At 38.6% G+C, this 15,748-nt stretch overlaps 1 non-coding gene across 1 annotated transcript; it reads left to right on the forward strand.

Moving 5' to 3' along the window:
• Positions 1-930: 930 nt before the first annotated feature.
• Trnas-uga lies at positions 931-1,005 on the forward strand. The gene has a single exon. It is a non-coding gene; the product is annotated as a tRNA-Ser (tRNA).
• Positions 1,006-15,748: the final 14,743 nt, after the last annotated feature.

A 15,748-nucleotide genomic window follows, 5' to 3' on the forward strand; every position in this document is an offset into this window, starting at 1 on the left:
AGCAGTATTACCCTCTGAGAGGAATTTTGTTGTGTTGGCCGAGTTGTACCTAACGGGAGTGGCTTATCGGAAATGAAAGTCAGAATTACGCAAATATTTGAACAGTAACAAACAAAATTTTTGCCTATGTGCACTGCTTAACGGATAAAGAAAACGGTCGCCAGCCTAATTAGGCAAGAGAATGATTAACATTCTGGTTCAAGAAAATAGTTATTAGTAACTTTAACGGATAAATACAATCTATACTTTGTCACACGCGAGTGCGATGAACTCTGACACATACATATGTTTACGGTAAGATTGAAGCTAACGGCTGGAGCAGCACAAACTACTCGCAAAAACATAACAGATACCGAAACACACTATTACTTTCAGGGCTTGTTCAAACTGAATGGTCTTTATAACATAACTAGTAACATTCACTGTAGGATCATTAATTGGACATAGGTTCAGTATTATTGTTCAAACATTTTCCTCGCTGGCATGAAATTATAAACGTAGTTCACTGCAAAATTATGAACTGGTCACAGGTTAATATCTCTCAACTAAATACTATTCTGTTTAGAATGAAAGTTACATGGAATTCACTAACAGGTTATTTCTTACTGTCTTTTGAATAAAGAAATTATTCCAGAATGAGATTTTCACTCTGCAGCGGAGTGTGCGCTGATATGAAACTTCCTGGCAGATTAAAACTGTGTGCCCGACCGAGACTCGAACTCGGGACCTTTGCCGTTCGCGGGCAAGTGCTCTACCAACTGAGCTACCCAAGCACGACTCACGCCCCCTCCTCACAGCTTTACTTCTGCCAGTACCTCGTCTCCTACCTTCCAAACTTTACAGAAGCTCTCCTGCGAACTTCTGTAAAGTTTGGAAGGTAGGAGACGAGGTACTGGCAGAAGTAAAGCTGTGAGTACCGGGCGTGAGTCGTGCTTCGGTAGCTCAGTTGGTAGAGCACTTGCCCGTGAAAGGCAAAGGTCCCGAGTTCGAGTCTCGGTCGGGCACACAGTTTTAATCTGCCAGGAAGTTTCAAAGAAATTATTGTTTTCATAAATAATGGTAAAGGATAACCTGTGGATTTTATTACACTATTAGTATGCACTTTCAACACCCAAAAGAAACAAATGTTTAGCAAGCATGAGTACATAACTTTCCATAAATGCAGTTCACGACTTTTACTACAGTGAGACACGATGTTGACAAATTTACAAGAAGCTGACTCACTTTTTAAAATTTACTACAGGCAGCACTGTGATAATTAACTAAGCAAAACTTTATAAGCCTCAATTATAAGAACTTTAACTTAAAAAAAAGCAAATTGTTTTTATTACCACAGTCTTCTACTTTCAAGTAAATGATTAAATAGGTGACTTTGAAACTTCACAAACTACATTTACTGCCTCCCACAATTTCACTAAATCCACAGTAAATTGGAATATGCACTTCTCATCAAAGATCAAACGACATTATGTAATTAACTGTCTAACTTTGAGGCTTTCATTTTTTCCACAAAATAGGACACTCGTTAATCATAGTTCAGATGGAGAGGAACCTGAGGGGTGTTGTGATAGGGAAAAAATCAAGGTAGGTACATAAATTCAGTTATAAGTTACCTTATATTTGTGCACACTAACACATCCAATAAGCTGATCTTTCACTGTACATTGTTATAGTACTCCTTTACAGTGATTGCGCAATGTGGTGGCAACTGCATGTTGGTAGATGGATTTGCAGGCAGAATTGCTGGACTCTGTCCCTTCTTGGTGGCGATCATGGATACCAATTGCAGAATCGTTCCAGCTATTTATCCATCCATCCGAGGTATTGGAAAATGACAGAAAAAGCCTCTCTCGGAACCAACACAATATACAATATTAATATGGCAGTGCACGTCCCCGACTGACTCTTGTTCCACCTTTTCTACCTAGGCCAACCACAATTTGCGCGCGGTACCCAATTCCGTTCCCGAGGGGAACCACTACACCTTTTGCATACAAACTAACTAAGAAACCTAAGTGAGAATCAGAAATTTACATAATAGTAATCAAATACATTAAATAAAATAGAACATTTGCACATATTGACATTTCTGCAAAAAATTATTCACACAGAAATTACTATTATATATAGTAAGTTTTGTTCCCTCCAAATGGGACAATGAATTTAAATGACAGATATACTACATTGCACAGAATCAAATCATATCATCAAAGTTTTTACAAAGAAAGGAGGATACAATTTTGCGTTATCAATTCAAACACATTTACAGAAGCACAACAATGTAACATTAAATAAAACAAAAGTAACATGAATCTGTACAGCATAAGGGCTATGGTGTTACAAGGTATACAAAAAGGAGGATAAACAAGGCATCCATCACAGAAAGAACAGAGAAACTTCAGAAATCGTACAAACTGACATGATAGCGCTACAATATTTGAAGACAGACCAAACTCGGGCATTACAATATAGTCGTACTACCTGAAGTGGACTACGCCTCAGAAACGAGCACAATCAGAGCATCGGGCATCACAGGTACAGAGAAAACAGAAAGTAAAATGCTCAGAAATTTTTTTTCAACAGTACACAAAGATGGTATATGGATGAAGAGACGAACCAAGGAATTATATGAACACACAGACTCACAAATATGATCAGAAAACGCCGACCAACATTCTATAGCCACATACACGGAATGAACGACAACAGACTCACAAAGAGGATTTTCGGTGTAGTAAACAGTTCAATCAAAAAAATGTCGTTTCAAGAAACAGAACAAGACCGAAAATGAGCAGGGATCAGTGCTCAAATGATAAATTAAAGATACAAATTAGAAAAAAAAATTACGAGTACGAAGTTTGAAGAAAGAGAGACAATACGCAAAATACGAACAGAGCACAGGAAACACGACGACAGACGAAGAATGAAGAGATTTTGGGAAGAGGAAAACATTGAATAATCACGTGTCTTACTAGTTAACCACTGTCCTCGAGGTAAAAATTTGTAACAATAATAATAATAATAATAATAAATCAAGTACAAAAGAAGACGGAGAATATTGTGTCGCCAATGGAGAAGCAGTAATAGCAGAATGAGTTGATCAGCACAGCTCAGTGACTTCGAACGTGTACTGGTCGTTGCGTGTCAGGCGAGTAACAAATCCATCACGGACATTTCAACCTTTCTAAGACTGTCCAAATAGACTGTTGGTGATTGTGAAGGGTAAAGGCGACCGCATATACTGATGTAGAGGGGCCGTCGAGCATCGTAGAGGATGGATGTAAGAAATGGCACGAAATCAGCAGATGGAATTATTCGTGTGTTCCAAACTGCTACCAGCATTCCATGTAGCACAATGATTGTGCGTACAGAGTTAAAAAAAATGGGGTACAATGGTGAAGTAGCTCCTCGTAAACCGCAGATATCTGTAGTCAATGCTAAGCAAACACATCAGATGATGTAAAGAGCGACACCGCTAGCCACTTGACTGGAACCGAATAATCCGGACTGTATCACGGTATATCCTGTGGGAAACCGGTTAGGACTGTGGCAGCAACTGCTAATGAAGCTTAGGGGACATCAGGAAAGCGACGAGGACGAGATGGAACTCACTCTCCGAATTCAAATTTAAGAATTGTGTTTGGATACCAACCTTATTTTGGATGTTACAAATGGTCTCATCATTATTGTTGCCGGAGTAAACGCAGTAGGTTAAGTGCTAGAAATTCTTAAGGTGGAGCGGAAACTTCTGACGTACACTTGAAAATTATTACAGTTGCAGTTTTGTGCCTAGTGTAAAAATCGTATACTATCGTCCCGAGTAAGGTGATTATGTGTTCATGAAGAACTTCCACGTATCGGCAGATATTCTTACTGGGCTGCCGTATGTCGAAGTATATGACTGAAACTTATTTTTGCGAGACAGAAATTAATGTCAACTAGAATAAAGGGGTGTGTCGTTTCAGTGCCGAGTGGCAATGAGTTGCCACATAAATTTCGTAAATTATCAGTGTTCTCATTTAGCGAGGCCACACAGTTTCCGGAAAACAGAGACTGGCAAGTAGTCTTGCGTTTCTGGGGGCCAGACACATTTTAATCGGCAGTTTTCCTCGGTAAACGACGCAGTAGCGCAGGGCTCCCACAGTATCTGATACAGCCTATTTTATCACTTTTTCCCTCGCAGGCGTTCGTGGTTTGGGAGGCGATGTAATCATGGGGGTGTTTATAGGTTCTACTAGCGACATTGTACGCGAACGTTAGCTCTTTAGGTGAGTTAGTAATGCATCTCAGCGAAATGGACAGTCTCGCTGTTACGGTAAATAAAATTACATTTCTGTCACAATGTCCTTTATTAAATGCTGCTGCTTTCGGGGGATTAATGAAACGTATTAACGTGGACAATTACAACCAACTGGCAAAAGATAAGCTACCACGACATTGCGACAGAAGTGGAATTTGATTTACTGTAATTAATATTTAAATCGGGCAAGTTACAAATGTATTTTGTTGTGTCTCTCCGGTCTGCATGCGCCTCGCTACAGGAAAGCTTTTCTGGCTAAATTAATTAATATGACATGAATAAATTTTCGTCATCGTTTCAACTTTTATGGCAAAAAATATTTTTTCTGAGATGTTTTTTCATTTTTCCAGGAGCTATACATTTACAGCTCATCCACTCTTGGAAATCTTGTAGTAATATCTGTTAATCAATAAGATTTAGACGTGAAGGGCTTTATCTACAAGTTTTTGCTTATAAAAGAAGAATTAATCAGAAGTACATTTTTTCTGCTGAAGTTAGCATAGCTTTAACCTATTATCGGTAGGACATGCTGGAGAAACATTCAGCGAGGGTCAGCTGTAATTTGGTACACATGATCAGTTTTAACAGTATTTATCTAGTCACCACGAGTATTTGCATACCTATCCCTGATGAGAGAGAGGCCTCCATAAGCAGTCTAACAGAGAAACCAAAATATCGTTCAAAACAAATCAACTCTATAAATCCGCTTACCCTATCCTGAAAATAGTAAAGTCATGTATTTACAGTTGGGTTAAGAATATTTCAAATACCATGTAGGTGAATACTTTAAACGGTGCTCCTAGCTTTCATATACATGAAAAGGTTCATTGGCTGTCAAACTTCTATTTTAATTATATAATTATTTATGCCTGGAAGTAGTTGATTTGTATGAGACCATAATAATGTAGTGAAATTTTATTGTAATATATTATATGATGCTCTCAAACCGAAACCAGTCCCAGAAGTAAGAAACATTAATTTTAAAAAAGAAGTTTTGGTAGTTATGATGCCGTTCTTCAGTTACTGTTATTTACTGCTGTACCGTGAAGTTTAATACACATTCAAGTATAGTATACTGCAGGGAAGCCAAGATAATTTCTTGCTCTGTTGCCAATTGACAGAAAATATATATTAGAAGCATGTGATTAAATACATTTCGAAAAATCAGTCCATTCATATAAGTAATGTGCAACGCTGTGTAGTTATATGTTTACATTCCTATTCTTTACATCGAAATATCTGATATAAATCGCTTCAAATACACACGGTCGTAGCTGAGATGGGGCTTGGGATATGTTCTGCGGTGACAGACTCTCATCGTATGTATATGGCTGATAACATTATTCACATAAGTGGAAACGCTTCACCATAAACAACAACATTAGCCACAAGTGAGAGTCGATAATTTGTGGTGCTTCCTAAAGTAAGACAATAAGTTTGTTTACCTGTAACGCTGCATTCGTTAATCTTTCTCGATTTATGGCACTCATGAAATTGAGTCTCGTCAGTACATCTTCGTTGGGAAGCCAATGCAGGATTACATCATTTGTTTCTCCTGTAATTGTTTCAGAAGCTCGTAGCAGGGTGAACATTCACTAGTCTGAAATTGCTGTTGGCGACTGCTATTGGCTATAAAAGTTTTCAACAGATGAATCCGGAGAGTGGTTCTCCTGACCTGGAATATGTGGAGACGAGAAACATGAGTATTCCTAAACGGTGATTTATGTCAGATAAAGAGATGATAATGAATCATTACATGTCAATACAGAAGGAATTTTATAAAATCAAGTACGGAATGGTTCGTTTTAGTATGAAGACTGTGTTCGGTGGCTTGTGTCACTCATAAAAGGAGGTGCATAATATAAAAAGGATATGTAAAAGGACTATTATAGGGCAATGGCACGGGGCGTCCAGAAAATCATGTATACTATAGAGTGCTCGTCCGTGCCGTCTGTGACAGAGAGAAGGTAATCTTCAGATGTGTAAAAGCAAGCGACAGGTGTACTAATCACCACATGCGTGCGCTCGCGACATCTCGTGGTGAAGCAACACGGCTGCAAATGTTTAGATCTAACCACCACTACGTAGTAGTGCGCGTAATCAGACGTAAATAGGGAACAATAAATCGTTTTGAGGATGTGGAAATAATATTTAGTACTGTCAACTGTGTGTAACATATTTTGTAAAGCGATGAGGTAAATATATTTGGAGAAATGTTACAAATTGTCAAAAATGTTCAAAGGTGTGTGAAACCTTATGGGACTTAACTGCTAAGGTTATCAGTCCCTAAGCTTACACACTACATAACCCAAATTATCCTAAGGACAAACACACATACCCATGCCCGACAGAGGACTCGAACCTCCACCGGGACCAGCCGCACAGTCTATGACTCCAGCTCCCTAGACCGCTCGGCTAATCCCGTGCCGCTACAAATTGTCCAAGAATTTGTAAATATATTTGTAACATGAGAGAGAGAGAGAGGGATAGTATTGTGCAGAAATTCGTCTATGTATATGGGGTAATGGCTTTCGCAAGTACAGTCGCCAATACAACTGAGAATAGCTAGATTAAATTAAAATGTTGAAATGGGTTTCGGTATAGTGCAGAAACATCCTCTCACAAGAACAATATGGCATGAAGCAATGCTGTACTGGACGACTTGGATGCAATTATTGTGACGAATTATCGCTATTTAAAGACTATGGTGAAAATATTACTTTTTAAAGTCAGTGTGGAGAACTAATGCTATATGGAGACAATGTGTGACATGCAAAAAGACGACAGTGTTCGCCTTAATATGAAACAGCGCTGAAAGCATGGTTCTAACGCTGTGAGCATAGAAATAGGTTTTGTGATCGGAATAAAGTCGGCATGAGATCATGAAGCGATTCTGGGCGACATCTCAAAAAATTGGAACCAAGTGTTTACTCTCTTCTCAGATGAGTTGTAGTTGTGGTAGGCCTCCTTTCGACGCAAGTAAAATATTCGCCAGTTATATTCCAGTGGAACAGTTTACCCAAACATTTGGAGTAATTACAATGAAAACGCTGCTCTTCTGAAACCAAAATCAAGAACTGTGTGTTTTGAAAGGCGTTCATGAGAAGTAGACTTCTGTTATTGTAGTGACCTCGCACAACACAGACCTGTTTCTGCTCTTCCTATGTGACGAACAGACAGCCTTTTCCATTATGTGTAATCAAGCCATGTAATCATAGAGCTCAAAATATTATTCTGCTTACTTAACTAACTAGCTAGCAGATCCGAATATCATGAAATGTAGCTATACGTAAGTGTGAAATACTCTACATCGAAGAGGTACAATGATTATATTTTCTCATAAGTTAATGGTCACAGTATTGTTTATCAAGAATCCGTTAGAACTACTGGATGTAGTGACAATGCCAGGGTGATCTGAACTGGAATAAATGCTGCTTATTGTGTTTCACATTTAAATTTGGTTTTCCACATCCTCAAACGAGATCCGTTTTCCAGATATGTTATGGCTAGTGCAATCTTCAAGAGTACTTGAAGATTAATTTTGTGTATGTCCCCGGAGTCTATCGCGGATGCTTGACTATATTTTATCTACTTTTGATTATCTTGTTTCAATATCACATTTGAAACTTATTTTACAGAATGTCAGAAAAAAAGAGAAAAAGAAAAAAATACTCTGAGAACTATGGGACTTAACATCTGAGGTCATCAGTCCCCTAGAACTTAGAACTACTTAAACCTAACTAACCTAAGGACATCACACACATCCATGCCTGAGGCAGGATTCGAACCTGAGACCGTAGCGGTCGCGAGATTCCAGACTGAAGTGCCTAGAATGTTGCACATGCTGACTTTTACTGACGTTTTGTTAGTGTGAGGATGTTTATAGTGGAGTCGAAAGGAAACCAGCTTCTTTTATTTAAAGGACCTGCATGACTCAATTAAGCACATTTTATGTTATTGAGTGCTTTAGTATTTCAACCACACTTGCTGTATTAGTTTTTGTGTGTGGCTAATGAATATTTATTATGCTTTAACTCTACGAATGATTGTAGTCGTTGTTTGTAATAAGGATTTGAAATCAGGTGGTGCCTGCACATTACTCATTGGTAGCCTGAAAGTTATTGAGACACGGTAACTCCTTCAGACTCCAGAGATCTGTTTACTTGTATAATGGTCTGGTAATCAATTAATTTCAACATTAATGTAGTGCGTGGCTCAGTAACGACTTCTCCTATTTCTACTTCAGGCTTTACGCAGATCACATTTTGTACGCCAGTTGACCAGCAGAGAAAAGAAATGTAAAAATCCGTTTCAGTACCAACAGCCAATGTTTTTTGATGAATGAAATACCGATTGCGATTTATTTTTTATTTGATATTCTGCTCATTATTGGGAACTGCACTGTTCTTGTTAAAAATTAAGAACTATCGCTGTGTTCCACAACGTTCTAAAATATTATTGCCCAGTATAATGTCAGCTTCAATACATATACATGATGGTGGATGTGTAATCCCGCAAACGATTAATAGGAAGCTGATGATAAAGACAAGGATAGAATACAAGCAAATGGAAAATAAAATGAAAGGAGGATCTGTTAGATGACGATGAACTTGGATTTAGGAAAGATAATGACTCCAAAGGGACATTTCGGATTTCTTAATTGAAAATGGAAGCAAGATTTCAGAAAAATTATGGAATGTTCATAGGACTTGTGGAAGTGGAAAATGTGACTGACATTGTAAAATAGTGCAAGAATTTAGAAATTTTAAGAAAATTAAAGAAAGGCGGGTGATAGACAATAAGTTAACAACGAAGAGGGGAAAATAAGAATGCGAATCATACAACGAAGTCCTCTGGTTAAAAAAAGGGTAAGAAAGGCCTTTAGTCTTTCGCTCCTACTGTTCAATCTACACATTTAAGAAGCAATGACGTAAATAAAAGTAAGGTTCAAGAGTAGGATTAGAATTCAAGGCGAAAGTACTCTATTACAAAATGTGAAACTGAAGAAGAATTACTGGAGCTGTTGAATGGAATGAACAATTTAACGAGTACAGTATAGTGATTGATAGTAGTATATTCTCAGCTTCATGTGTTTTAGATTCTTAGCTATTCATGTCTTGAGATGAGGACTGGTTAAGCCTGTCAGGATGCGCAATCTCACAGAAGAAGTGCAGTTACACATCAGAAAAAATTAGGTCAGTCCTTTGATGAGGCTATTCATAATCTCAAGACTGGTGTTTGGTGGACAAGATCTGCCGCCCGCATCTTGACACCAAACTGTTAATGATAACTGGTATCTCTAGAAAGTTTGTATTCTACATGTGGAAGAACTCACAGAAGGTGGATATTTCAATAAGATGGAGCAACAGCAAATACCACCTTGTCAAACTGAGAGAGGCCGGTCAGCAATGGCAGTTCAGTCTCCTGGCCACCTCGATCACCTGCTCTCTTTCCCTGTGATATATGTCTACCCCTGTGAGGAGAACTGAAGGGTCAGTGCCACAAACTGCAAGAGTTACGGCAGTACACTCATAACGGTATTGCTGTTATCCTTCAGGTGGAGCTGCTACGTACAGGGGCAGGCAAAATAATATGAACAATGGTAGTAATGGGATGGTTGTGTTTGACGGTCAACAACACAGGTAAGGCACGTGTCGCACTGGACTCTGCTTGTTCAGTACGGACTACGCATCAATGCAGGTTTTTTATGAGTAGTGAAAACTTCATATTTGCATTCACAGGCCGAGGTCGACGAGCAATTAAAGACCTAACAGAGCTCCAAGAGGACAGATAGTGGGGGCCCCATCAGCTGGAGGACCAGTAACCAAGACAGCCAACTTATGGGATGTTTCAAGAACAACTGTTTGAATAGTCATGACAGCCTATACAAAACATGGAAAAACATCACCGTGTAAAAGTATTAGTGGGCTCAAATGAAAGCTAAATGACAGAGATCGTCCTACGCTAACACGACTTGTGTCAAAACAATACAAAACTGGCTGCTAAAGTGACTGCAGAGCTCAATAGCCATCGAAACCCCATATTTACCGACACTGTACGCCGAGAACGCCATAAAGCCAATATTCATGGATGAGCTGCTATTCGGAAACCATTAGTGACGACTAACAACGCAAAGAAGCGAAGAACGTGTCAAGAGCATGATTCCTGGACGACTGATCAGTGGAAACACGTCATATGGTTCAACGAGTCAACGGTTTCGTTATTTCCAACAACGGGCCGGGTTTACGTCTGGAGAATGCCAAAAGAAACCTAACATCCGTATTGCTTGATTCCAACGGTTAAGCTTGGACGCTGAAGTCTGATGATATGGGCCACCATATCATGGTATTCTGCTGGTCCAAAGGCCATGTTACAGCCAACGATTATGTGAACATTTTAGGTGATCAGGTGCACCCTATGATTCAAATGTTGTTCCCCAACAATGATGGCATATTTCAGGACGACAATGCACCCGTTCATCCAGCCAGGACAGTACAGTCGTGGTATGATCAGAATGCAACTGAATTGCAGCGTCTTCCCCGGCCATCACAGTCCCCAGACTTGAACATTATCGAACCCTTGATGGCGGTATTGGAGCGCAGACTCCGGAGCAGATTTCCGCCTCCCTCGTAACTACAGGAGTTAGAAGAGGTTCTGATCTAGAGTGGCATAACATTCCACTGGGGACTATAAAACCATTAATGCCACTATTCAAAGAAGAATCGCAACTTTATTACAGGAAAACGGGTGTCCAATACCATATTAATAAACCATTCCACATAATATTGCCTATACCCTGTATGCCTCATAGTTTCTAAAATCGAGTAGAGCACTACATGGACTTTAATGATTTCAGTTACTAACATTTTCTGTGATATTAACTATCAACGGACAATCCCGCGTCAGTCTTATTGTAAACTTACTCCGGGTCAGTTTTGTTGGACGAAACAGCGGTGAATGTCTTGTGAAGAAGTACGGTGAAATGAACTTCAGACATGCATGCCTACACAATAGAGGCACTGCAGTTCACTGTTTATTGGCAAATATATTTACTGTCCACTACTGAGTCCCCGACCCATAAATAAAATTGTGAGAAAATGAAACGCCTACTGATGTCCTTATGATTTTATTTACTTTGGAACTGCCAGTTTCGGCTCTTCAATGCGACGTCTTCAGGCTGTAATCGGTGCTGAAGGGGTTGACACGATACCTATATATATCGCATCAGAGGTCAACATAAGTAGCCACGCAGATTATCTGCAAACTTTGGCGTCAGCGCTCCAACCATCAACTGAGGAGATATTTACAAAAGGAAAGGTATACTTATCAAATTTAAATCAAAACATAGCGTTAAGTTAAGCTCTTTATCGGGCAGTCTTTTCTACATAAGAAATCTGTTGAACTAGGTAATTACATTTGCGTATCTAGATAGTGTATTCGATACTTAACATTATTAAATAACCTTGTTTTCAACTATACAGACTACATTTCCTTTATTAAAAAATAAAATTATTAAATAACCTTGTTTTCAACTATACAGACTATATTTCCTTTATTATAAAATAAAATTCATTACCAGCATTTATATACAGTTCATGAACATTATAAAAGCATTAAATTTAATATGGCTCTGAACACTATGGGACTTAACATCTGTGGTCATCAGTCCCCGAGAACTTATAACTACTTAAACCTAACTAACCTAAGGACATCACACACATCCATGCCCAAGGCAGGATTCGAACCTGCGACCCTAGCGGTCACGCGATTCTAGACTGAAGCGCCTAGAACCGCACGGCCACACCGGCCGGCTTCAATTTAATAGTGAGCCCTCATAGGCGTTCATAGTTAGCATAGTACTACGTTTTACTATATATACTTGTGTAATGGAGACATTATTACCGACATAAAAATTTCTTTTAGGAGAAATGTATACTATCGTGTTGGTAAACTTATCTAGGAAACACAAAATAATGTGGAAACTTTTTTGTAGTTCATCGTAGATACGTCCGGATATGTGATTTTGGCATGTGCGGGTAATAAAAACTTCTGTAATGGGCAGATGGGATTAAGTTTGCTTGAGTGACAGGGCTTATATGCTATTAACATTTCCCGTTGACTGTTTACATTGTATATCTGCATTTATGATAATTTTGGACTATGTATTCGTTATTACTAGTTATTTATACCGGTAAACAAAGCTACCAAAGTCCGCGATGAACGAAGGAATCTAGCGGTTTGACGCTGTCAATACACAGCAATGGGGGAAGAAACCTGTTTAGTCCTTTTTTCTGCGAACGCTGCAAGTTTCCTCCCAACTAATTTAGGTAGAAGCCGCACATTTTAATTCACACTGGGTATTAAAATCACTTCCCTAGTGAGCCGGAATCTGGTGCATACACTACGACGCCACTTCATTTGGTGCTCCTATGCATGAACAATTTGCAAAAGTACTACAGTACTACGATATTGAAAAATGAATGGCATTATCTAAATCGTATATAAACGTTTCATAAACTAAGAAGGATTTGAACAAAATACACGTTAGAGGAAAGTCTCATTTCATTTTTGGAGTTGAAAGAGAAGCATCTCTTCTCAATGTTCCTGGCTAATTTTCCGCTCATTTCAGACAAGAGCTTTCCCTTTCGCCCTGTTCAGATGTTTAACAACTCGGGGCGGGGTCGATGCCAGCAACGACTACGAAAGAGGGCTCGTCCTAGTCAGGGCGCGATACGCCAAGGTTCGTGACATGTACGGCCTCTGGTTTCGTAGCAGCGACGCGTTTTGTCTCTTACAGGCAGAGAAAAAAGTTAATTAAAAATTCGTCCCATGGCAGGCTGCCATTCATGGAGCAATCTCGTTAAAAAAAAAGAACGAGTAAAAGCCATTGCTCGGCTCATATGCTGCGTGACAGTTTAATGTACTTTGCCGGTTTTGCCTTGGTGGGAGAAAATTAGCAGAAGTTATTCATTTTTCATCCTCGTAGTTGAAAGATAGCAAAGCGACCAACTGGGATGTCAACTCTGTGAAAAGCGTATCGTGTTAACGGTTCTCTTCTCTGCTTCACCATTCCCCAGTTCGTTTAATATCTCTTAACCCAGTGAGCGGAAGTTCACCTACAGCTTTCCGTTCGTGCATCTTATATATCACATGTTTGAGCACTCGAGGAGAACATCCTTCACCTTCAGCATCTGGCGAAGCAGCATAATTTTGTCCATACATTTGCCATTAACGACGAATCCAACTTACTGAAATCACAGTTTCTGCTATGGTCTTGAATTTCTGTCCAAGTGCAGGGGACATTTTGATAGCTATAGGCCATGGAGAAGAAACCTTCTTCCCTCAGTACCAGTGTATTGTACAAGATTAGAAAGACAAGGAAAATGCCAAGCATCGAGCCGTACTTTCGTTAAGTGACGTCACTGGCGGCATCGTGTTACTGGAAAATTATTAAATTAAAGTTCTAAGGTTCTGCAGCCTGAGACGTCGCGTCGGGTTTCAGGAACTCATCTAAGAATTTTATTTTACTCCCATATACTACCAACATGCTTTCATGGAATAAGAGGAAGGAGTTAACAATTGACTATGCGGAGAGTGTAATTTATTTTGTATAACTGCTGCTGTACTGAATTTTACAAAATTTACATAGCGAGAAATCCATCTTCCAACTCCTACCAACTCGTTCGAGAACGAAACATGTCTAAGCCAAAAGATTACGTCAATTTTATCAACAATTGTCCCATAACAGCCTAGAGAGTTAACGAAATGTATATCGTTTAGTGATTTTTGCGTTGCCTATGATTCGGATTTACTTCATTATTACTGTTATTATTATCACTTTTACCATTATTATTTCTTTCCTTTCTCAAACGTTATGTCTGGTTAAAAATAGAAAGTGACGCGGACCTTGATCAAGCGTGACTTCCTTTTAACTGTACGGTATATGTTGCATTGCATTTAGGAACTTTCGGGTAATTGAACATGTATCAATAATTACAGGTTTCTATAGTTGTATATATACGTTTGGATGTAGCTGTATTGCGTTGATGTACTGGTGGATATTGTGTGGTATGACTCCTGTAGTTGATAGTGTAATTGGTATAATGTCAACTTTATCCTGATACCGCATGTCCTTGCCTTCCTCAGACAGTTGGATGTATTTTTCAATTTTTTTTCCTGTTTTCTTCTGTGTATTTGTTGTATTGGGTACGGATATTTCGATTAGTTGTGTTAATTTCTTCTTTTTATTGGTGAGTATGTTGTCAGGTTTGCTATGTGGCGTTGTTTTATCTGTTATAATGGTTCTCTCCCAGTATAATTTGTATTCATCATTCTCCAGTCCATTTTGCGGTGCATACTTGTATGTGGGAAAGTGTTGTTTTATTAGTTTATGTTGTATGGCAACTTGTTGATGTATTATTTTTGCTAAATTGTCATGTCTTCTGGTGTATTTTGTATTTGCTAGTATTGTACATCCGCTTGTGATGTGATCTACTGCTTCTATTTGTTGTTTGCAAAGTCCATTTATCTGTTGTGGTTATGGGATCTTTAATAATATGCTTGCTGTAATATCTGGTGTTTATTGTTTGATCCTGTATTGCAATCATGAATCCTTCCGTCTCACTGTATATATTGTATGTGTTAGATGCGTCTTGATCGATATGTGGTTGTGTTAGATGCGTCTTGATCGATATGAGGTTGTGTTAGATGCGTCTTGATCGATATGTGGTTGTGTTAGATGATACAGGTGCTTGCCATGTAGTGTTTTCTTTTTCCAATTTACTTTCTTCGTATCTGTTGAAATGTGATCTAAAGGGTTGTAGAAGTGGTTATGAAATTGCAATGGTGTAGCCGATGTATTTATATGAGTGATTGCTTTGCGTATTTTGCTAGTTTCTGCTCGTTCTATAAAGAATTTTCTTAAATTGTCTACCTGTCCATGATGTAGGTTTTTTATGTCGATAAATCCCCTTCCTCCTTCCTTTCTGTTTAATTTGAATCTTCCTGTTGCTGTATGTATGTGATGTATTCTATATTTGTTGCATTGTGATCGTGCAAGTGTATTGAGTACTTCTAGGTCTGTGTTACTCCATTTCACTACTCCAAATGAGTAGGTCAATATTAGTATAGCATAAGTATTTATAGTTCTTATTTTGTTTCTTTCTGTCAATTCTGTTTTCAGTATTTTTGTTAGTCTTTGTCTATAATTTTCTTTTAGTTCTTCTTTAATATTTGTATTATCTATTCCTATTTTTGTCTGTATCCTAGATATTTACAGGCTTATGTTTTTCCCATCACTTCTATGCAGTCGCTATGGTTATCCAATATGTAATCTTCTTGTTTACTGTGTTTTTCCTTGACTATGCTATTTTTCTTACATTTGTCTGTTCTAAAAGCCATATTTGTATCATTGCTGAATACTTCTGTTATCTTTAGTAATTGGTTGAG

This window comes from Schistocerca piceifrons, chromosome 2 (genome assembly GCF_021461385.2).
Source record: "Schistocerca piceifrons isolate TAMUIC-IGC-003096 chromosome 2, iqSchPice1.1, whole genome shotgun sequence".
NCBI lineage: Eukaryota > Metazoa > Arthropoda > Insecta > Orthoptera > Acrididae > Schistocerca > Schistocerca piceifrons.